The sequence below is a fragment of the Bufo bufo genome, chromosome 1, assembly GCF_905171765.1.
Source record: "Bufo bufo chromosome 1, aBufBuf1.1, whole genome shotgun sequence".
Classification (NCBI taxonomy): Eukaryota; Metazoa; Chordata; class Amphibia; order Anura; family Bufonidae; genus Bufo; species Bufo bufo.
The window spans coordinates 81,680,137-81,703,223 of NC_053389.1; the positions used below are offsets into that span (position 1 = coordinate 81,680,137).

Here is a 23,087-nt window from a genome sequence, read left to right on the forward strand (position 1 = left end):
TATTTTCCCTTATAACCATGTTATAAGGGAAAATAATACAGTTTATAGACTGTCACCTAGCAACCATGCGTGAAAATCGCACCGCATCCGCACTTGCTTGTGGATGCTTGCGATTTTCACGCAACCCCATTCACTTCTATGGGGCCTGCGTTGCGTGAAAAACGCAGAATATAGAGCATGCTGCGATTTTCACGCAACGCATAAGTGATGCGTGAAAATCACCGCTCATCTGAACAGCCCCATAGAAATGAATGGGTCGGTATTCAGTGCGGGTGCAATGCGTTCACCTCACGCATTGCATCCGCGCGGAATACTCGCCCGTGTGAAAGGGGCCTAAGGGGGAAAAAAAGTATTCTCATAGTAACCCATTAGCTTCCCAGCATGCCATCCAGTTCCCAAATCCATACACATCCATGCATTCGAGAACTATTAACTCTATAACCTCTTTTTACACTTTGGAATAAACTCTATGATGTCAATTGCTTGTCAAGAATATATTTTTTGTCCTGTTCCAACAGATGTTTTTTTGTGTTGGCTTACATGTTAATGGACAAGCATCTCTTTGGCAATATACAGTCAGGTCTATAAATATTGGGACATCAACACAATTGTAACATTTTTGGCTCTATACACCACCACAATGGATTTGAAATGAAACAAACAAGATGTGTTTTAACTGCAGACTGTCAGCTTTAATTTGAGGGTATTTACATCCAAATCAGGTGGACGGTGTAGGAATTACAACAGTTTGCATATGTGCCTCCCAGTTGTTATGGAACCAAAAGTAATGGGACAATTGGCTTCTCAGCTGTTCCATGGCCAGGTGTGTGTTATTCCCTTATTATCCCAATTACAATGAGCAGATAAAAGGTCCAGAGTTCATTTCAAGTGTTATATTTGCACATGGAATCTGTTGCTGTCAACTCTCAAGATGAGATCCAAAGAGCTGTCACTATCAGTGAAGCAAGCCATCATTAGGCTGAAAAAACAAAACAAACCCATCAGAGAGATAGCAAAAACATTAGGCATGGCCAAAACAACTGTTTGGAACATTCTTACAAAGAAGGAACGCACCGGTCAGCTAAGCAACACCAAAAGACCCGGAAGACCACGGAAAACAACTGTGGTGGATGAAGAAAACACCCTTTACAACAGTTGGCCAGATCAAGAACACTCTCCAGGAGGTAGGTGTATGTGTGTCAAAGTCAACAATCAAGAGAAGACTTCACCAGAGTTAATACAGAGGGTTCACCACAAGATGTAAACCATTTGTGAGCTTCAAAAACAGGAAGGCCAGATTACAGTTTGCCAAACGACATCTAAAAAGCCTTCACAGTTCTGGAACAACATCCTATGGACAGATGAGACCAAGATCAACTTGTACCAGCAGTGGCGTACACACAATCCATGGGGCCCCTGTGCGAAACTGATCTATGGGGCTCCCTCCCCGTCGCCCCCCCAACCTACCTCCAAGCCCCCCCCCCCACTACCTCCCCTACTAGTGTTGTAACTATAGTGTAATGGGCCACAATGCAAACATTTTTACAAAGAACCGGCAGATTTTCTTACTAAGGGCTCTTTCCGTGCGGCTAATCCGCTGCGTGAATGAGTGCCAAGCCCCATTCTGGACAGCAGAGACACGGAGCAGTAACGTGATTGACTGTGATCTTTTTACTACAAAATCACGGTGACAACTTTATGTCTCTGTGATTTTGTAGTAAAAAGATCACAGAGAGGCGCAAAGCATTACCAATCATGTTAATGCTCCGTGTCTCTGCTGTCCGGAACGGGGCTTGGCTGTCTTTCACGCAGTGGATTACACGCACAGGATCCGCTCCTGTTAAAGAGCCCTAAGCCCAATGCATGGCTACACTCACCCAGTCCTAATAAAATCTGGTCCTACCTCATCCAGGGTGTCGCTGGTATCGGCGTGATGTCCGCTGGATCCAGAACAAGGTCCATGTGGTGAGAAAAAAAGAATAATCACATAAGGAAGGGATAGTGACTTCCCCTGTGAAATCACCAGCAGGGGGCGCTGTGCTGGCCTGTAAGACTGAGCCATGCCAATGTATAGCAGGGTAATCTAGGACATTTCCCCTAAGTGCAACCACACAGTACTAATGCCCACCTTGTGGCCCCTCACAGTAGTTATGCCCACCTTTGTTCCTGTCACAGTAATTATGCCCAGATATGTGCCCCCTCATAGTAGTTATGCCAAATATGTGTCCCCTTACAGTAGTTATGCCCAGATATGTGCCCCCTCATAGTAGTTATGCCAAATATGTGTCCCGTTACAGTAGTTATGCCCAGATATGTGCCCCCTCAAAGTGGTTATGCCAGATTATGTGTCCACTCACAGTAGTAATGCCAGATTATGTGCCCCCTCACAGTAGTAATGCCAGACTATGTGCCCCTCACCTAGTAACGCCAGATTATGTACCCCTTTAAAGTAGTAATGCCAGATTATGTGCCCCTCACAGTAGTTATGGCAGATTATGTGCCCCTTCACAGTATTTATGCTCGGTTATGTGCCCCCTCAAAGTAAATATGCCCAGATATGTGTCCCCTCAGAGTGGTTATGCCAGATTATGTGCCCCTCACATTAGATATGGCCACATATGTGCCCCTCACATTGGTTATGCCAGATTACATGCCCCGTCACAGTAGTTATGCCTTTATATGTGCCCCCCTCACAGTAGTTATGCCACATTAGGTGCCCCCTCAAATTAGTTATGGCAGATTAGGTGCCCCCCTCAAATTAGTTATGGCAGATTAGGTGCCCCTCAGTAGAGATGCCAACTTTTGTGCCCCCTCACTCTAGTTCTGCCAATCAAACCCCTGCCCCCCTGCCCCCAGTCTGCAGCGTTAGGAAAAAAAATACACATACTTACCTTCTTCCCTGATGAGAGGAGGCAGATTGCCTGGCTTTCAGATCTCCTCCCACAGCCAGCAGCGCGATCTGGGGCCAGCAGGGGGAGCTCCTGAGCTCTGAAGATCAGTGAAGCAGGGAGAAGAGAGGTTTCCTTGCTTCACTATGGAAACGGAACTGCCTGGCCGGGTGTGTGTGAGTGTGCGCTCCCCCCCCCCCTCTTCCTTGCCCCAAGAACAAGCAGGAACTGAAGACAGTTGCAGTAGAGGCCTGGCAGAGCATCACCAGGGATGAAACCCAGCGTCTGGTGATGTCTATGCGTTCCAGACTTCAGGCTGTAATTGACTGCCAAGGATTTGCAACCAAGTATTAACCGCCTCCAAACCGCCTAACGCAGGATCGCGTTCCGGAGGCGGCTCACTCAGGCAGAGTCACGCATCTACGCGTCATCTCGCAAGACGCGAGATTTCCTGTGAACGCGCGCACACAGGCGTGCGCGTTCACAGGAACTGCAGGTAAGCGAGTGGATCTACAGCCTGCCAGCGGCGATCGTTCGCTGGCAGGCTGTAGATGCGATTTTTTTTAACCCCTAACAGGTATATTAGATGCTGTTTTGATAACAGCGTCTAATATACCTGCTACCTGGTCCTATGGTGGTCCCTTTTGCTTGGATCGACTACCAGAGGACACAGGTAGCTCTGTAATAAGTAGCACCAAGCACCACACTACACTACACTTCCCCCCTGTCACTTATTAACCCCTGATCACCCCATATAGACTCCCAGATCACCCCCTGTCATTGATCACCCCCCTTTAAGGCTCCATTCAGACGACCTTATGTGTTTTTTACGGATCCATGGATCCATGGATCGGATCCGCAAAACACATACGGACGTCTGAATGGAGCCTTACAGGGTGGTGATCAATGACAGGGGTGTGATCACCCCATATAGACTTTCTGATCACCCCCCTGTAATTGATCACCCCCCTGTAAGGCTCCATTCAGACGTCCGTATGTGTTTTACGGATCCACGGATCCATGGATCGGATCCGCAAAACACATACGGACATCTGAATGGAGCCTTACAGGGGGGTGATCAATGACAGGGGGGTGATCACCCCATATAGACTCCCTGATCACCCCCCTGTCATTGATCACCCCCCTATAAGGCTCCATTCAGACGTCCATATGTGTTTTACGGATCCAGGGATCCATGGATCGGATCCGCAAAACACATACGGACGTCTGAATGGAGCCTTACAGGGGGGTGATCAATGACAGGGGGGTGATCACCCCATATAGACTCCCTGATCACCCCCTGTCATTGATCACCCCCCTGTAAGGCTCCATTCAGAGGAAGTTTTTATTTTTTGTCACAAGTTAGTGGAATATGAGACTTTGTAAGAAAAAAAAAAAATAAAAAATCATCATTTTCCGCTAACTTGTGACAAAAACTAAAAAATTCTAGGAACTCGCCATGCCCCTCACGGAATACCTTGGGGTGTCTTCTTTCCAAAATGGGGTCACTTGTGGGGTAGTTATACTGCCCTGGCATTTTAGGGGACCTAATGCGTGAGAAGTAGTTTGAAATCAAAATGTGTAAAAAATGCCCTGTGAAATCCTAAAGGTGCTCTTTGGAATGTGGGCCCCTTTGCCCACCTAGGCTGCAAAAAAGTGTCAAACATGTGGTATCTCCGTACTCAGGAGAAGTTGAGCAATGTGTTTTGGGGTGTCTTTTTACATATACCCATGCTGGGTGAGAGAAATAACTCTCTAAAAGACAACTTTTCCCATTTTTTTTATACAAAGTTGTCATTTGACAGAGATATTTATCTCACCCAGCATGGGCATGTGTAAAAAGACACCCCAAAACACATTGCCCAACTTCTCCTGAGTACGGCGATACCACATGTGTGACACTTTTTTGCAGCCTAGGTGGGCAAAAGGGCCCACTTTCCAAAGAGCACCTTTAGGATTTCACAGGGCATTTTTTACACATTTTGATTTCAAACTACTTCTCACGCATTAGGGCCCCTAAAATGCCAGGGCAGTATAACTACCCCACAAGTGACCCCATTTTGAAAAGAAGACACCCCAAGGTATTTCGTGATGGGCATAGTGAGTTCATGGAAGTTTTTTTTTTTTGTCACAAGTTAGTGGAATATGAGACTTTGTAAGGGAAAAAAAAAAATTTAAGAAATCATCAGTTTCCGCTAACTTGTGACAAAAAATTAAAAGTTCTATGAATTCACTATGCCCATCAGCAAATACCTTAGGGTGTCTACTTTCCAAAATGGGGTCATTTGTGGGGTGTTTTTACTGTCTGGGCATTGTAGAACCTCAGGAAACATGACAGGTGCTCAGAGCTGCTTCAAAAAGTGGAAATTCATATTTTGTACCATAGTTGTAAACGCTATAACTTTTACCCAAACCATTTTTTTTTTACCCAAACATTTTTTTTTTATCAAAGACATGTAGAACAATAAATTTTGAGAAAAATTTATATAGAAATGTAGTTTTTTTAAAAAAATATTACAACTGAAAGTGAAAAATGTCATTTTTTAGCGAAAATTTCGGTAAATTTCGATTAATAACAAAAAAAGTAAAAATGTCAGCAGCAATGAAATACCAACAAATGAAAGCTCTATTAGTGAGAAGAAAAGGAGGTAAAATTCATTTGGGTGGTAAGTTGCATGACAGAGCAATAAACCGTGAAAGTAGTGTAGTGCAGAATTGTAAAAAGTGGTCTGGTCATTAAGGGGGTTTAAGCTAGGGGAGCTGAGGTGGTTAAAAACTGAAAGTTTGATTTATGATTATTATTCTGTCCCATTACTTTTGGTTCCGTAACAAGTGGGAGGCACATATGTAAACTGTTATAATTCTTACACTGTTCACCTGGTTTGGATGTAAATACCCTCAAATTAAAGCTGACAGTCTGCAGTTAAAGCACATCTTGTTTGTTTCTTTTCAAATCCATTTTGGTGGTGTACAGAGCCAAAAATGTTAGAATTGTGTCGGTGTCCCAATATTTATGGACCTGACTGTAGTGCATAGCACAGTGTGAGCTCCTCATGTGCACACTCCAATATATTGTATTTGTAAATTCCTAACTCATTAAACATTACTCTATTTTCTGGTTACATTACCGTCTATCATGGAGCATTATGCACATACTGTACATCTGTCAGATAAATAAAGACATATCATTCATAATAGTGGATTAATGTCCCTTACCTCTGCTGCTCTGCTGTCCCCGGTCAGTGCAGATTTTATAGTGAACTAGATTTGGCTGCGTTGCCACAAAAGATCTACAAGAAATGCATTTTTTTATTAGTTCAGTGAAACATGTGGGAATGGGATTATTTGTTTGGCTGAAGCAACCAATAAGCAATTATTTAAACAGGATGTCATGTAAGGTTATACAGGGTGAGCACAAAAACATTTCAAGTAGTTGAAAAATCAAAACATATAGGAATAGGTTTATAAATATGAAACTTTATTAGTTGATGCAACTGTATCCACCACCGTGTAAGAATATTCTCAACCCTAAAATATGCTATCATGTTCTGTGTTGTTTTTTTCTGAGTAAGTTATGCTTATGTTATAGCCAGGGGCGTAGCTCTAGGGGGTGCAGAGGTAGCAGTCACTACAGGGCCCAGGAGCCCGAGAGGGCCCAAAGACCCTTGTGCCGCACCAAGCAGGGGAGCACCCAGGAATCTTGTCTAGGGGGGGTCCTGGTGGAAAAAATGCTGCCGCAAAAAAACAAGACCACGCCCCTTATTATAAGCCACTCCCGCTTTTACTAGGCCACTCCCACCATACAGCTGAAATTAGAAACTGTTCTTACAGCAGGATTAACAGAACATGTTACGTATTTTATGGCTAGACACTTTGTCAGGTTATGATTACAATCTTGAAGGAGTAGGGCACACCTTCATTCAGATACACATGGAAGAGTTTTTCTAGACAATACATTTATTTATTTATACCAGAAAAAAATATATATACATAAAATATTATTAAACATATATTTGCATGCTATATAGACTTATAGTCACTTTAAAATTATTAAAATTGCAAACATCCATAAAAAGCAACACTAAAATATAAAATGATGTGAAAAATCCTAGGGAAGAAATGTCCTGAATAGAGTCTCAGATTTTTCTGTTATTTTCTATTACTCTGAATGTCCGTGTTGCATTAATTGTCCAGTGGACCTGATATCCACGCTATTTGGACGCAGTCCGTGGTAATCAGGATTTTAGGAAGTTCACAGGTTAGTTTCAATGTAGCCGAAGTGAGGATGTGTGGTTGAGTCACTCACATTTCTTTTGCTACAAGTTTAGCAATACATCCAATCACTTTGCCTGTGTATACATCCATACGGCATTGGTTTTTCTTACAGTTCTGTAGATTTATGCCGGCTGTACTGCGGTTGACTTGGCGTCCCACGTATAGTACGCTTACAGGCTGCGATGTAGTTTCCAGGAGATAGATTCAGGGATCTGCAGCAATCAACTGTAGGAGTGCCGTCTCAGTGGTTTTGTGTGGTTTAGTTCCTGCACAGGTGCTCAATCAAGCAAGCAGGTCAGATGTCACTGCGGCTGTTGATTTCAGGTTTCTTCTTTACCAAATTTTTTGGGATACCGATCCCACTATTCCTGGTCGATTTGAAGCGCTTCAATGTATATTTAGTCTCATGGGGTTATCCTTCACCAGACGTGTTTCGGAGTTAACTGGACTCCTTCCTCAGTGGTTGATTTTCCCATGAAACTAGTCGACTTTATATAGAGATGTACAGGTGTACTCCAACTTGGTATAATTCGGCTATACTGAAATTCTGGCATGGAGTACTTGAAAGACCAACAGAGTTATTGTAACTGGTATTCATCTTTTGTTCATATAAATACAATTAAAATATACACTGATAGTGTTTGAATACAATCCGAAGTGATATACTTATATAAAATCAATGTATCCATATATTTAAAAAAATAAAATAAAAAAAATAATAAAAATCCGCTCAGAATGCATCAGTCTGGCACCGTTTGTCCTCCGCTCCGCTCAGCAGGCGGACACCCGAACGCTGCTTGCAGCGCCCGGGTGTCCGCCCGGCCGCGCGGAGGCAAACGGATCCGTCCAGACTCACAATGTAAGTCAATGGGGACGGACCCGCCCGAAGCCGACACAATGTGGCTCAATCTTCAAATCGTCTGCATCACCACAAACAAAATTCCCCTGTCCATGGCAATGCAAACGGACCCGTTCTGAACGGATCTAAGCGTTTGCATTATAGGTGCGGATCCGCCTGTCCAGATACCAGGCGGATCCGCACCCAAACGCAGGTGTGTAAGTAGCCTTAGACTTTGCAGCTATAATACTTTGTGACAATGTTACGTCATTGCTGCGGTTTATACTAATAATATAGTCTTGATGCGGTTTTTACCAAAAACCACATATTTTAGGTATATTCCTTCTTTTGTCTATTATTGATATTCTAGACCTATTTTGGTCCTTGCTGCAGTGTTGCGTTTGTTTTAAAAAAAAGTTAAGATATTAAATTTGATAAAACTTCTGTAATATATTATCTATCTAAAATAAAAATTGCACATTAAATATTATAGTATATTTTGTCTACTTATTATTTCAAAGAATGCTTTTCATTCATATATTTGTAAAGTAAAATATACAGTGACTGTGGGGAGGTGAATAGATATATTATATAGACTGAATTGGTGCAATTTTAATTGCATCTTCATTTTGTTTTGACCCCTGCTATATGTTCAATAGTAGATATTAGGGGTATTTTTACCTACACGTTTGATTTGTAAAATTCTATTCTGAAAGCCCAATTCTCAGACACTGATTATATCCTTATGTTCCTGAAGTGAAGTGTGGATTGGTAATCAGTTGAGACAGGTAGTAAGGTCACCCACCGAGGGGGGGCCCGCGCATACTATATACCGCGGTACCTCCATCGGTGAGGGGCCTCACCACCTCACAAAAAGCCATATAACTCTATCTCAGCGTTCAATCCTGCTGGTAAAAGGGTGTTGAACTCAAAAATATGTCTCGATTCTGTTCTTGACATCTTTTTGATGTGGTTGCTACCCCTCCAATCAATCTCGACCTTTTCCAAAGCGGCAAAGGTGAGACCTTTTGGATCCTGGCTATGAGTGGTCTTAAAATGGTTAGATAGAGTATGCTTTTCATAACCCTTTTTGATATTAGAAATGTGTTCCGCTATGCGTACCTTAAATAATCTCTTAGTCTGACCGACATATTGTCGTTTACATGTGCACTGTATAATATAGATTACACTATTGGAATTGCACGTAAGGAAGTCTTTTATCGTATGCTGATGGGCATTTGTGGTTGAATTAACGGATAATGTTTTTTTAGGAAAGGAGGTCGTCTTACACCCCATACACTTCCCGCATCTGAAGAAGCCAGTAATATTAGTCCATTTTTGTATTGTTTGTACTGTGTTTATTTTCTTCTTAGGGATTGATGGTGCGACCAACAATCCTAGATTAGGCGCCTTAGTAAAGGTGACTTGTAGATAATGCGGTATTAAGTGCCCTATTGTCTTATCTTTACCAATATAGTGCCAATGTTTATTGATGATGTATCTTACCTTTCTATGCTGTGTATTAAAAGGCAAAATAATCCTCATATTGGAGCATTGGGGCATTGAGTAAGCCTATCTCATCTAGCTAGCAACAACCAGAAGGATTATACAACGATAGACCAGCTCCAGAGCTATCCATCTGTTTTTTCCCCCTAAAGAAGCTGCAAAGTTTGCATTTCCCGCCACTAGCATCCACGTGGCAAGCTGTAAACAGCACTGAGCGGGAGATCGCAGGTGACGTCACCGGAAGTGACGACACCCAGCAGCAACCAACGGCCGGAGCAGACAGCGAGCGGGAACGGCACACGTGGATACCGCCGCCCAGACAGGAACCGCTGACCAGCTCATCAACAGCCGCAAGGAGGGTAATGTACCTGCTTACAAAGCAGTCTTCATTCCACAGCATACCAATACTGGATCTGTGAACAACAACATAATCGGATTTGTTTGTCTCCACCCCATAAACTCTGGGATTCATAAACAAAACCTCTACAGAAAGTTATTTATCTTTCAGTTTATAACAGGTTACCCTATCTCTCTATCAAAATATATGATATGAAACCGGACCTCCCTTTTTTCTAACAGGTCCACAAGACTGCCTCTCATCCTATACCAGGAGTACTTTTCTTTTCCAACAGGATTTCACATAAATGACATTATATTATATCAGGATGCCATTGGTCTTTACAACATAAGATCAGACTTTTTTTTCCCAACAGACCTATAGGACTGTCTTTTTTCAGCAGGATTGCACTGAATTGTCTTTTTCCAGCAGGATTGCATTGTGTTGACATTTATTTTCTATTATTATTTATTATTTATTATTTATCATCCAATCATCCTCATCTTTTATCCTTTTTATCTCTACAATGATTTGACTACTATGTACTTTTTATATTGATTTTTATATTGAATGATATATACAGACATTTTATTATACCTGATAATTTTACTATCAGTATTTTTACTATCAGCTATTCCATAATAAATAGTATTCTTTCCCATACACCTCAATTATATATTTTTTCCATACACCGCAATTGCTTTGAGTGCCATCCCTCTACTTTTATTAAGATAATCCTCATATTGTCAGCATTTTGCTGTTTCTCTGTTTTTATTTTCATATCAAAGAAGGTTTTGGGGTGGAGTCTGGTCTAAAAAAGAAGGTTTTGGGGTGGAGTCTGGTCTAAAAAATGATTATCAGTGAAATTTTCACTGATAATCATTTTTTAGACCAGACTCCACCCCACCACAAAGTAAGATCACGACAGAGAACACCGAGAAAATGACCACAAATATATACAACACAGAGAGAATCACTGACACACCGATACAATCTGAGACACAGGGACAACAGTCGGGATCACTACTATCACAGGACACACCAACAATACAAGACACCACAATCACGGGAGACAACACGGTATGGGGAATCTCAGAATTCACAAAGGCACCAACACAAATCACAGAGACACGAAAAAGGAAATTACGGAGAGGAGGTAAACAAAAGAAAGCACGACACACATTACAATGCGATGCGATCATTAATTTGAGCACTATCACCCTGACTTCACCTCAAATAAAATTACTCAACAAAGGTCTTAAATTTGCTCCATCTAATCAGTTGAATAAATTTGACACCCTGATAGGCATAGAGAAATACTTTAGAAAGCTCTGCCTAAAGAAATATTTTATAAAAAACCCAATAGGGAATTAAATTAACCCTTTAGGAGGCAGAAAATATATCCATACAGATGTAAAAAAGTCAACTAAATATCCAAGACAGGAGATTAGTGAGGAAATGAGTACCTTCAGAAAAGCAGTTGAATATGATATTAGAAAAATAAAAATAAATAATAGCAGGGAAAACAACCTGTCTAGAGCAGAAATCCAGGCAATAAAACAATTGCAGAAGGACCAAAATATAGTAATATGTCTGGCGGATAAGGGGGGAGCCATAGTGGTATGGGATACAAGCAATTATAACAAAGAGTGTTTAAAACAACTAACTGATACGACGACGTATACAAAATTACGTGCTGACCCCACAGCAGAATATTACAGGGAGCTTGTAACACTATGTGAAGAAGGACAAAAAATAGGGATCTTGTCTAAACAGGAGTTTCAATATATTACCGAGAGCCAGTGTAGACTACCAGTGTTTTATTGCCTTCCCAAGTTACATAAAGACCCCAATAACCCACCAGGGCGACCGATAATCTCGGGAATAGGTTCACTTACTGCAAACTTGTCGCATTATATAGACAAGCTGCTGCAACCGACAGTGAAAATAACTAAATCCCATATAAAGGATACAACGGCAATCATTCAAATTATAGAAAATTTGCAATATGACTGTAAATGGATTGTAGGGACATTGGACGTACAATCCCTATATACCATAATAGACCACACACAGAGAATAGAAGCTATGGGGCAACAATTAAAACGAATTTGGTTCAATTCCGATATATACCTACAGATATGCGGTACGGCGATGGGCACCAGGTTTGCCCCCAGCTATGCCAACCTGTTCATGGCAAATTGGGAACAGGAGGTCATTGATCCTAAGCTGGGGACAGACCTGGTACTCTGGAAGAGGTATATCGATGATGTCCTATTTGTATGGAAAAATAGCCAGGAAGCTCTGGATATATTTCTGGAAGAAATCAACTAGAATCAATACAATCTACGGTTTACAGCGAAAATAAGTCAAAGATGGTGGAATTCCTGTATCTGCAAATTAAAGTGGATAGTGATAAATTAGTTTGTAATACATACCACAAACCGACTGCCAAAAATAGTTATATCCTATACATCAGCTGTCACCTACCCCAGTGGCTTCTAAATATACCTACAGGACAGTTCAGGCGAATAAAAAGGAACTGTTCAAAAGTAGAAGTTTTTGAGGAAGAAGCTAAAGCAATGAAGGAACAATTCCTCAAGAAACAATAACCTGAAGAAATTCTAGATTCGGCACTAAATACAGTTCGTCAATTGGATAGGAAAACCTTCTTTGATATGAAAATAAAAACAGAGAAACAGCAAAATGCTGACAATATGAGGATTATCTTGCCTTTTAATACACAGCATAGAAAGGTAAGATACATCATCAATAAACATTGGCACTATATTGGTAAAGATAAGACAATAGGGCACTTAATACCGCATTATCCACAAATCACCTTTACTAAGGCGCCTAATCTAGGATTGTTGGTCGCACCATCAATCCCTAAGAAGAAAATAAACACAGTACAAACAATACAAAAATGGACTAATATTACTGGCTTCTTCAGATGCGGGAAGTGTATGGGGTGTAAGACGACCTCCTTTCCTAAAAAAACATTATCCGTTAATTCAACCACAAATGCCCATCAGCATACGATAAAAGACTTCCTTACGTGCAATTCCAATAGTGTAATCTATATTATACAGTGCCCCTGTAAACAACAATATGTCGGTCAGACTAAGAGATTACTTAAGGTACGCATAGCGGAACACATTTCTAATATCAAAAAGGGTTATGAAAAGCATACTCTATCTAACCATTTTAAGACCACTCATAGCCAGGATCCAAAAGGTCTCACCTTTGCCGCTTTGGAAAAGGTCGAGATTGATTAGAGGGGTGGCAACCACATCAAAAAGATGTCAAGAACAGAATTGAGACATATTTTTGAGTTCAACACCCTTTTACCAGCAGGATTGAACGCTGAGATAGAGTTATATGGCTTTTTGCGAGGTGGTGAGGCCCCTCACCGATGGAGGTACCGCGGTATATACAAACCGGATTCCAAAAAAGTTGGGACACTATACAAATCGTGAATAAAAACTGAATGCAATGATGTGGAGGTGCCAACTTCTAATATTTTATTCAGAATAGAACATAAATCACGGAACAAAAGTTTAAACTGAGAAAATGTACCATTTTAAGGGAAAAATATGTTGAATCAGAATTTCATGGTGTCAACAAATCCCCAAAAAGTTGGGACAAGGCCATTTTCACCACTGTGTGGCATCTCCCCTTCTTCTTACAACACTCAACAGACGTCTGGGGACCGAGGAGACCAGTTTCTCAAGTTTAGAAATAGGAATGCTCTCCCATTCTTGTCTAATACAGGCCTCTAACTTATTTAATCGTCTTGGGCTTTCGTTGTTGCACCTTCCTCTTTATGATGCGCCAAATGTTCTCTATAGGTGAAAGATCTGGACTGCAGACTGGCCATTTCAGTACCCGGATCCTTCTCCTATGCAGCCATGATGTTGTGATTGATGCAGAATGTGGTCTGGCATTATCTTGTTGAAAAATGCAGGGTCTTCCCTGAAAAAGATGACGTCTGGATGGGAGCATATGTTGTTCTAGAACCTGAAGATATTTTTCTGCATTGATGGTGCCTTTCCAGACATGCAAGCTGCCCATGCCACACGCACTCATGCAACCCCATACCATCAGAGATGCAGGCTTCTGAACTGAGCGTTGATAACAACTTGGGTTGTCCTTGTCCTCTTTGGTCCGGATGACATGGCGTCCCAGATTTCCAAAAAGAACTTCGAATCGTGACTCGTCTGACCACAGAACAGTCTTCCATTTTGCCACACTCCATTTTAAATGATCCCTGGCCCCGTGAAAACGCCTGAGCTTGTGGATCTTGCTTAGAAATGGCTTCTTCTTTGCACTGTAGAGTTTCAGCTGGCAACGGCGGATGGCACGGTGGATTGTGTTCACTGACAATGGTTTCTGGAAGTATTCCTGAGCCCATTCTGTGATTTCCTTTACAGTAGCATTCTTGTTTGTGGTGCAGTGTCGTTTAAGGGCCCGGAGATCACGGGCATCCAGTATGGTTTTACCGCCTTGACCCTTACGCACAGAGATTGTTCCAGATTCTCTGAATCTTCGGATGATGTTATGCACAGTTGATGATGATAGATGCAAAGTCTTTGCAATTTTTCGCTGGGTAACACCTTTCTGATATTGCTCCACTATCTTTCTGTGCAACATTGTGGAAATTGGTGATCCTCTACCCATCTTGGCTTCTGAGAGACACTGCCACTCTGAGAAGCTCTTTTTATACCCAATCATGTTGCCAATTGACCTAATTAGTGTTAATTTGTCTTCCAGCTCTTCGTTATGCTCAAATTTACTTTTTCCAGCCTCTTATTGCTACTTGTCCCAACTTTTTTGGGATTTGTTGACACCGTGAAAATTGGAATCAACGTATTTTTCCTTTAAAATGATACATTTACTCGGATTAAACGTTTGATCTGTCATCTACGTTCTATTACAAATAAAATATTGACATTTGCCATCTCCACATCATTGCATTCAGTTTTTATTCACAATTTGTTTAGTGTCTCAACTTTTTTGGAATCCGGTTTGTAGTATGCGCAGGCCCCCCCTCGGTGGGTGACCTTACTACCTGTCTCAACTGATTACCAATCCACACTTCACTTCAGGAACATAAGGATATAATCAGTGTCTGAGAATTGGGCTTTCAGAATAGAATTTTACAAATCAAACGTGTAGGTAAAAATACCCCTAATATCTACTATTGAACATATAGCAGGGGTCAAAACAAAATGAAGATGCAATTAAAATTGCACCAATTCAGTCTATATAATATATCTATTCACCTCCCCACAGTCACTGTATATTTTACTTTACAAATATATGAATGAAAAGCATTCTTTGAAATAATAAGTAGACAAAATATACTATAATATTTAATGTGCAATTTTTATTTTAGATAGATAATATATTACAGAAGTTTTATCTAATTTAATATCTTAACTTTTTTTTAAAACAAACGCAACACTGCTGCAAGGACCAAAATAGGTCTAGAATATCAATAATAGACAAAAGGAAAGTATATACCTAAAATATGCGGTTTTTGGTAAAAACTGCATCAAGACTATATTATTAGTATAAACCGCAGCAATGACGTAACATTGTCACAAAGTATTATAGCTGCAAAGTCTAAGGCTACTTTCACACCTGCGTTTGGGTGCGGATCCGTCTGGTATCTGGACAGGCGGATCCGCACCTATAATGCAAACGCTTAGATCCGTTCAGAACGGGTCCGTTTGCATTGCCATGGACAGGGGAATTTTGTTCGTGGTGATGCAGACGATTTGAAGATTGAGCCACATTGTGTCGGCTTCGGGCGGGTCCGTCCCCGTTGACTTACATTGTGAGTCTGGACGGATCCGTTTGCCTTCGCGCGGCCGGGCGGACACCCGGGCGCTGCAAGCATCGTTCGGGTGTCCGCCTGCTGAGCGGAGCGGAGGACAAACGGTGCCAAACTGATGCATTCTGAGCGGATTTTTATTTTTTTATTTTTTTTATTTTATTTTTTTATTTTTATATATGGATACATTGATTTTATATAAGTATATCACTTCGGATTGTATTCAAACACTATTAGTGTATATTTTAATTGTATTTATATGAACAAAGGATGAATACCAGTTACAATAACTCTGTTGGTCTTTCAAGTACTCCATGCCAGAATTTCAGTATAGCCGAATTATACCAAGTTGGAGTACACCTGTACATCTCTATATAAAGTCGACTAGTTTCATGGGAAAATCAACCACTGAGGAAGGAGTCCAGTTAACTCCGAAACACGTCTGGTGAAGGATAACCCCATGAGACTAAATATACATTGAAGCGCTTCAAATCGACCAGGAATAGTGGGATCGGTATCCAAAAAATTTGGTAAAGAAAAAACCTCAACAGCTGCAGTGACATCTGACCTGCTTGCTTGATTGAGCACCTGTGCAGGAACTAAACCACACAAAACCACTGAGACGGCACTCCTACAGTTGATTGCTGCAGATCCCCGAATCTATCTCCTGGAAACTACATCGCAGCCTGTAAGCGTACTATACGTGGGACGCCAAGTCAACCGCAGTACAGCCGGCATAAATCTACAGAACTGTAAGTAAAACCAATGCCGTATGGATGTATACACAGGCAAAGTGATTGGATGTATTGCTAAACTTGTAGCAAAAGAAATGTGAGTGACTCAACCACACATCCTCACTTCGGCTACATTGAAACTAACCTGTGAACTTCCTAAAATCCTGATTACCACGGACTGCGTCCAAATAGCGTGGATATCAGGTCCACTGGACAATTAATGCAACACGGACATTCAGAGTAATAGAAAATAACAGAAAAATTTGAGACTCTATTCAGGACATTTCTTCCCTAGGATTTTTCACATAATTTTATATTTTAGTGTTGCTTTTTATGGATGTTTGCAATTTTAATAATTTTAAAGTGACTATAAGTCTATATAGCATGCAAATATATGTTTAATAATATTTTATGTATATATACTTTTTTTCTGGTATAAATAAATTTATTGTCTAGAAAAACTCTTCCATGTGTATCTGAATGATGGTGTGCCCTACTCCTTCAATTTATCTATACAATTTCCTTGAAGATTGGGTGTAACCTTCTTAGTAGGTGCACCCACTCCATTTTTTGTCTAGGAGGTGAGCCTTCTCTAAATACACTATGATTACAATCTTGTTGCCTGTATAGAGAAGCATTATAATAATCCTGCTCTATACAGGCAACAAGATTGTGGGGGGGGGGGGAGACAAGCTTATCCATATCAAGGACTAGTGAGTACATGGATGGTAAGGATCATTTTATAACTGCTGGCTAGACAAAAAAATGTGATAGCGTGCCAGATTCAGGGACTCTGTCAATACCTTACTGCCCTCAGATTGGGCAACATGAAATTGTTGACAGTTTCTCTTTGTAGACCTTGACAGCTGGCAGCAGTGTTTCAACATTGCAGACTAGTAGGTAATCTGTGAAGGGAAAGCAAAGCATCATGAGCATCAAGTCAAAACAAAACGCAGAACTACCACAAGAGGCCCCTCCAATACATTTGCCTACCTTGCTTCACTGTCTAGCTTTCCTGCTGGGCTGCAGTGCAACTCTGGCAGGCAGCAAAAATGGTGGATGGATGTCTTTAATAGCAGGTTGGCAGCAGTGTTTCCACATAGCAGACTGGGCTACATCTTCACAATGGTAAAAAAAATAAAAATCTGCATTTATTAACTCCTTTACATCATTTGGGGGGGTCATGCAAAATATTGATGCTCCAATGGGACCAAGAAGAAACATTGGTGGCTCCTGTGGTCTTCCAGCAACAGAGGCAGCAGATATTCAAAGCTATTCAATCTTCTACAGGTGATTGCTAGCCAAAATAAAATGAGTTCTGCAAATGAAAGCAAACACCATAGCATCTGGTTATAGTGGAAAACAATGTATTAACTGGACTTTGTAAACCCAAAACACAGCCCAAAAAGGTTGAAATTTAAAAATACACAAATTAAAAAAAAAAAAATTTAGGATAAAGGACTATCTTCAACAACCCAACAGTAATGCAATACACATAACGGACTAGATTAAACCACTGTTATAATCCATATATAGCTGATAGTCCTAAATACAAATGAAGCACTGGCTACAAAAAAAGTACAGAATACATTATCAAAGCCCACTATCAAAATTTTGTTGGTGGTTAATTTTTCTTCTCATACCAGTATATTTAATTGGACTCATGTTTGGAAGTAGTTAAAGGGGTTGTCTCACTCAGCAAGTGGCATTTTTCATGTAGAGAAAGTTAATACAAGGCACTTCATATATTATTATCCATATTGCCTCCTTTTCTGGCTTTATTCATTTTTCCATCACATTATATAATGCTTGTTTCCATACTTACGAGTCCCACCTGCAATCCATCAGTGGTGGCCGTGCTTGAGCAATATAGGAAAACACATAGACCTCCCTAGCGTCCAGGACCGTGGGAGTACACATAGCTAGTGATTTTTCCTATAGTGTGTAGGCGCAGGCCGCAGCCACTGACTTTTATTGATCAGGGTGGTTGACTCGTAACCATGGAAATGAGCAGTGAATACTGTGATGGAAAAAAATTAATCCAGCCAGTAAAGGAAGCAATATGGACAATCCCAAGACATTAGCTAGTGGCTTGTATTGACTTTCTCTGCATATTAAATTATATTTGCTGAAGTGAGACAACCCCTTTAAAGGAAACCTGTCACCTTGATTTTGGGTATAAAGCTGAGGACATGGGTTGCTAGATGGCCGCTAGCACATCCGCAATATCCATTCCCCATAGCTCTGTGTGCTTTTATGTTGTCAAAAAAACGATTTGATACATATGCAAATTAACCTGAGATGAGTCCTGTACGTGAGATGAGTCAGGGACAGGACTCATCTCAGGTTAATTTGCATATGTATCAAATCGTTTTTTTGACACAATAAAAGCACACAGAGCTATGGGGAATGGATATTGCGGATGTGCTAGCGGCCATCTAGCAACCCATGTCCTCAGCTCTATACACAAAATCCAGGTGACAGGTTCCCTTTAACATTAAAGGTTGGTTGAATCTCACATATTAAGATCTATGTGCATTAAAGGCATGCATATAATGCAGGTCAATTTACTGACTGACCGTACAAGACTATTTGTGTTATACGAGACTGTGGAGCTGACACGTATAAAACTTTCTAATACATAACTTTCTAATAAATAGAGGACATATCAGTCACACTTTAACTTACCATAAAGAACAAAATCCAACCGTCTCGGTTTCTTTATCAGCTCTTGTAGGACTTCCTCACAAGAAACACTTAGGTGGCGGTGGATGTTCAGTAAAGCAAGGCCATTAAGCCGTTCATTTCCCATGGTATTTCTTAACCCCTTAAGGACGCAGGGCGTACCGGTACGCCTTATTTCCCGAGTCCTTAAGGACTCAGGACGTACCGGTACGCCCTAACTTTAAATTGTTATTCCGGCGCCGCGGGGGTTAATCGGAACAGGATGCTGGCTGAAATCATTCAGCCGGCATCCTGTCACAACGCCAGGGGGGTCATGTGACCCCCCAGTATCGGCGATCACCGCAAACCGCAGGTCAATTCAGACCTGCGGTTTGCTGCACTTTCTGCAGTTTCTGATCCCCGCGGAGATCAGAAACGTTAGTGTCCCTAAAATAAAGATTTTGCACCCCCCCTGCACCCCTGCATGATTTTTTGCCGGCGGGTGGTGCAGGGGGGGGGGAGTTGTGGGCGGTGGGGGCAGTGCGGGAGGCGGGCGGTGCGGCAGGCGGGATCGCGATCTCGCGAGACACTAAAACGTTTTTTTTGTTTTAAAAATGAAATCATTGTGTAAAACTTACATAAATAAAAAAAATTGTATACATATTAGGTATCGCCGCATCCGTGACAACCTGCTCTATAAAATTACCACATGATCTAACCTGTCAGATGAATGTTGTAAATAAAAAAAAAAAACGTGCCAAAAAATCTATTTCTTGTTCCCTTGCCGCACAAAAAAGTGTAATATAGAGCAACCAAAAATCATATGTACCCTAAACTAGTACTAACAAAACTGCCACCCAATCCCGTAGTTTCTAAAATGGGGTCACTTTTTTGGAGTTTCTACTCTAGGGGTGCATCAGGGGGACTTCAAATGGGACATGGTGTCAAAAAAAACAGTCCAGCAAAATCTGCCTTCCAAAAACAATATGGCATTCCTTTCCTTCTGCGCCCTGCCGTGTGCCCGTACAGCGGTTTACGACCACATATGGGGTGTTTCTGTAAACTACAGAATCAGGGCCATAAATATTGAGTTTGGTTTGGCTGTTAACCCTTGCTTTGTAACTGGAAAAAAAATATTAAAATGGAAAATCTGCCAAAAAAGTGAAATTTTGAAATTGTATCTTTATTTTCCATTAAATCTTGTGCAACACCTAAAGGGTTAACAAAGTTTGTAAAATCAGTTTTGAATACCTTGAGGGGTGTAGTTTCTTAGATGGGGTCACTTTTATGGAGTTTCTACTCTAGGGGTGCATCAGGGGGGCTTCAACCAGTCGAGCAAAATCTGGCTTCCAAAAACCATACGGCGCACCTTTCCCTCTACGCCCTACTGTGTGTGAAAACGGCAGAGTCAGGGCAATAAAGATACAGTCTTGTTTGGCTGTTAACCCTTGCTTTGTTAGTGGAATAAATGGGTTAAAATGGCAAATTAGGCAAAAAAATGAAATTCTCAAATTTCATCCCCATTTGCCAATAACTCTTGTGCAACACCTAAAGTGTTAACGAAGTTTGTAAAATCAGTTTTAAATACCTTGAGGGGTTTAGTTTATAGAATGGGGTCATTTTTTGGCGGTTTCTATTATGTAAGCCTCGCAAAGTGACTTCAGACCTGTAGTGGTCCCTAAAAATTGGGTTTTTGTAAATTTCTGAAAAATTTCAAGATTTGCTTCTAAACTTCTATGCCTTGTAACATCCCCAAAAAATAAAATATTATTCCCAAAATGCTACAAACATGAAGTAGACATATGGGGAATGTAAAGTCATCACAATTTTTGGGGGTATTACTATGTATTACAGAAGTAGAGAAACTGAAACTTTGAAATTTGCAAATTTTTCAAAATTTTTGGTAAATATGGTATTTTTTTATGCAAAAAAATTAACTTTTTTGACCCAATTTTAGCAGTGTCATGAAGTACAATATGTGATGAAAAAACAATCTCAGAACGGCCTGGGTAAGTCAAAGCGTTTTAAAGTTATCAGCACTTAAAGTGACACTGGTCAGATTTGCAAAAAATGGCCAAGTCCTTAAGGTGAAATAGGGCTGAGTCCTTAAGGGGTTAAGTAGGATTTTAGCCTCTTCATAGCAGAAAATGATCGCTCACTTGTACTAGTTTTTACAGGCCGAGTAATAAAGATCTTAACCCCTTAAGGACACATGACGTACAGGTACGGCATGTTTCCTGAGTCTTTAAGGACACATGAGGTACCGGTACGTCATGGCTTTAAATCGCGATTCCGGCGCCGCGGGGGTGAATCGGAACAGGATGCCGGCTGAAATCATTCAGCTGGCATCCTGTAACAACGCCAGGGGGGTCATTGGACCCCCCCGTATCGGCGATCGCAGAAAACCGCAGGTCAATTCAGACCTGCGGTTTGCTGCGTTTCCGGTCCATTAGGGTCTCCGGTGACCCGATGAACCGGAAAAAGACTGCGATCGGTGGCGTGATTATACACCACCAATCACAGTCCGAAGATTTGGAGAGGCGGTGCTGGCCCTGGTGCTGAATGCTGCTGTCCAGGGTGCTGATTGGTGCAGAGGAGAGAGGCGCGAGATTCAAACTTCCTGCGCTCCTCTCTCCCCTCTTTTTCCTATTCTGCACGAGCACCCTGCAGCACCGTCCAGCACCAGCTCCTGAGTCCCCCTAATCGCCATCCATCACCCTCCTGCACCCATAGCCCTCCAGGTAGGTTAGGGTCAGTGAGGGAGAGGCACCGTTAGGCAGGGATAGAAGGGAAAAGTTAGGGGAAAAAAAGCACATTTAGGCCTCATGCACACGACCGTATTTTTTCACGGTCCGCAAAACGGGGTTCCGTTGGTCCGTGATCCGTGACCGTTTTTTCGTCCGTGGGTCTTCCTTGATTTTTGGAGGATCCACGGACATGAAAAAAAAGTCGGAAAATACTAATGTGATAGCACTCTACATCCAGCATTCTGCCCTGCCTCCATGCTGGATGAGGCATTGGTGTATATTTTGGCCAAAGTGTAATAAGCCACTCACCACATCAAGGTCGCCTCTAATGAGTGGTCCCTAACACTAGTTCCTACCAGTTCATGGGCCATGACAGCCACACAAAGTCCAAGGGAATGCAGGTCAGCATACACGCCAAGCACACTCTGCTTTTAACCCCGTCCGGTGCCATTACAGCTTTCATCGGATCCAGGGATACAAGTACCAACATGCACGCTGAGCCCACCATATACTTCTCCTGGAGCCAAATGGCTACTGGTAGGTTCTATATAAGCAGACTCAGTTTTATACTGACTTTAAAACCAGGACAGATTGACTGGTCAGGTGTGCATGACTCCAAGGAGATCGCCACGCCTCCAATATATACTACAAAGAAAAAATGTGGGGGATTGAGTCAGCACAACCTGTATGTAGGTGAAAAAAAAGTCGTTTTGGTGTCCGCCTGGCCGTGTGGAGCCAAACGGATCCATCCTGAATTACAATGCAAGTCAATGGGGACGGATCCATTTGACGTTGACTCAATATGGTGCAATTTCAAACGGATCCGTCCCCCATTGACTTTCAATGTAAAGTCAGGAGTCCCTATTATACCATCGGATCAGAGTTTTCTCCAATCCGAAGGTATATTTTAACTTGAAGCGTCCCCATCACCATGGGAACGCCTCTATGTTAGAATATACTGTCGGATATGAGTTAGATCGTGAAACTCATATCCGAAAGTATATTCTAACAGAGGCGTTCCCATAGTGATGGGGACGCTTCTAGTTAGAATATACTACGAACTGTGTACATGACTGTCCCCTGCTGTCTGGCAGCACCCGATCTCTTACAGGGGGCTGTGATCTGCACAATTAACCCCTCAGGTGCTGCACCTGAGGGGTTAATTGTGCATATCATAGCCCCCTGTAAGAGATCAGGGGCTGCCAGGCAGCAGGGGGCAGACCCCCCTCCCTCCCCAGTTTGAATATCATTGGTGGCCA

General features: G+C 41.7%; 1 protein-coding gene across 2 annotated transcripts in view; it reads right to left on the reverse strand.

Moving 5' to 3' along the window:
* LOC120996823 (nicotinamide N-methyltransferase-like) overlaps nt 1-6,175 on the reverse strand; it is a 100,260-nt gene extending 94,085 nt beyond the window's left edge. Inside the window, exon 1 of one of the 2 annotated variants that reach the window (XM_040426792.1) lies at nt 6,105-6,166. The gene's annotated coding sequence lies outside the window, so the exon portion shown is untranslated. Of the gene's footprint in view, nt 1-6,104 lie in introns of both variants that reach the window. The other variant, XM_040426791.1, reaches the window with a different exon arrangement.
* Nucleotides 6,176-23,087: the final 16,912 nt, after the last annotated feature.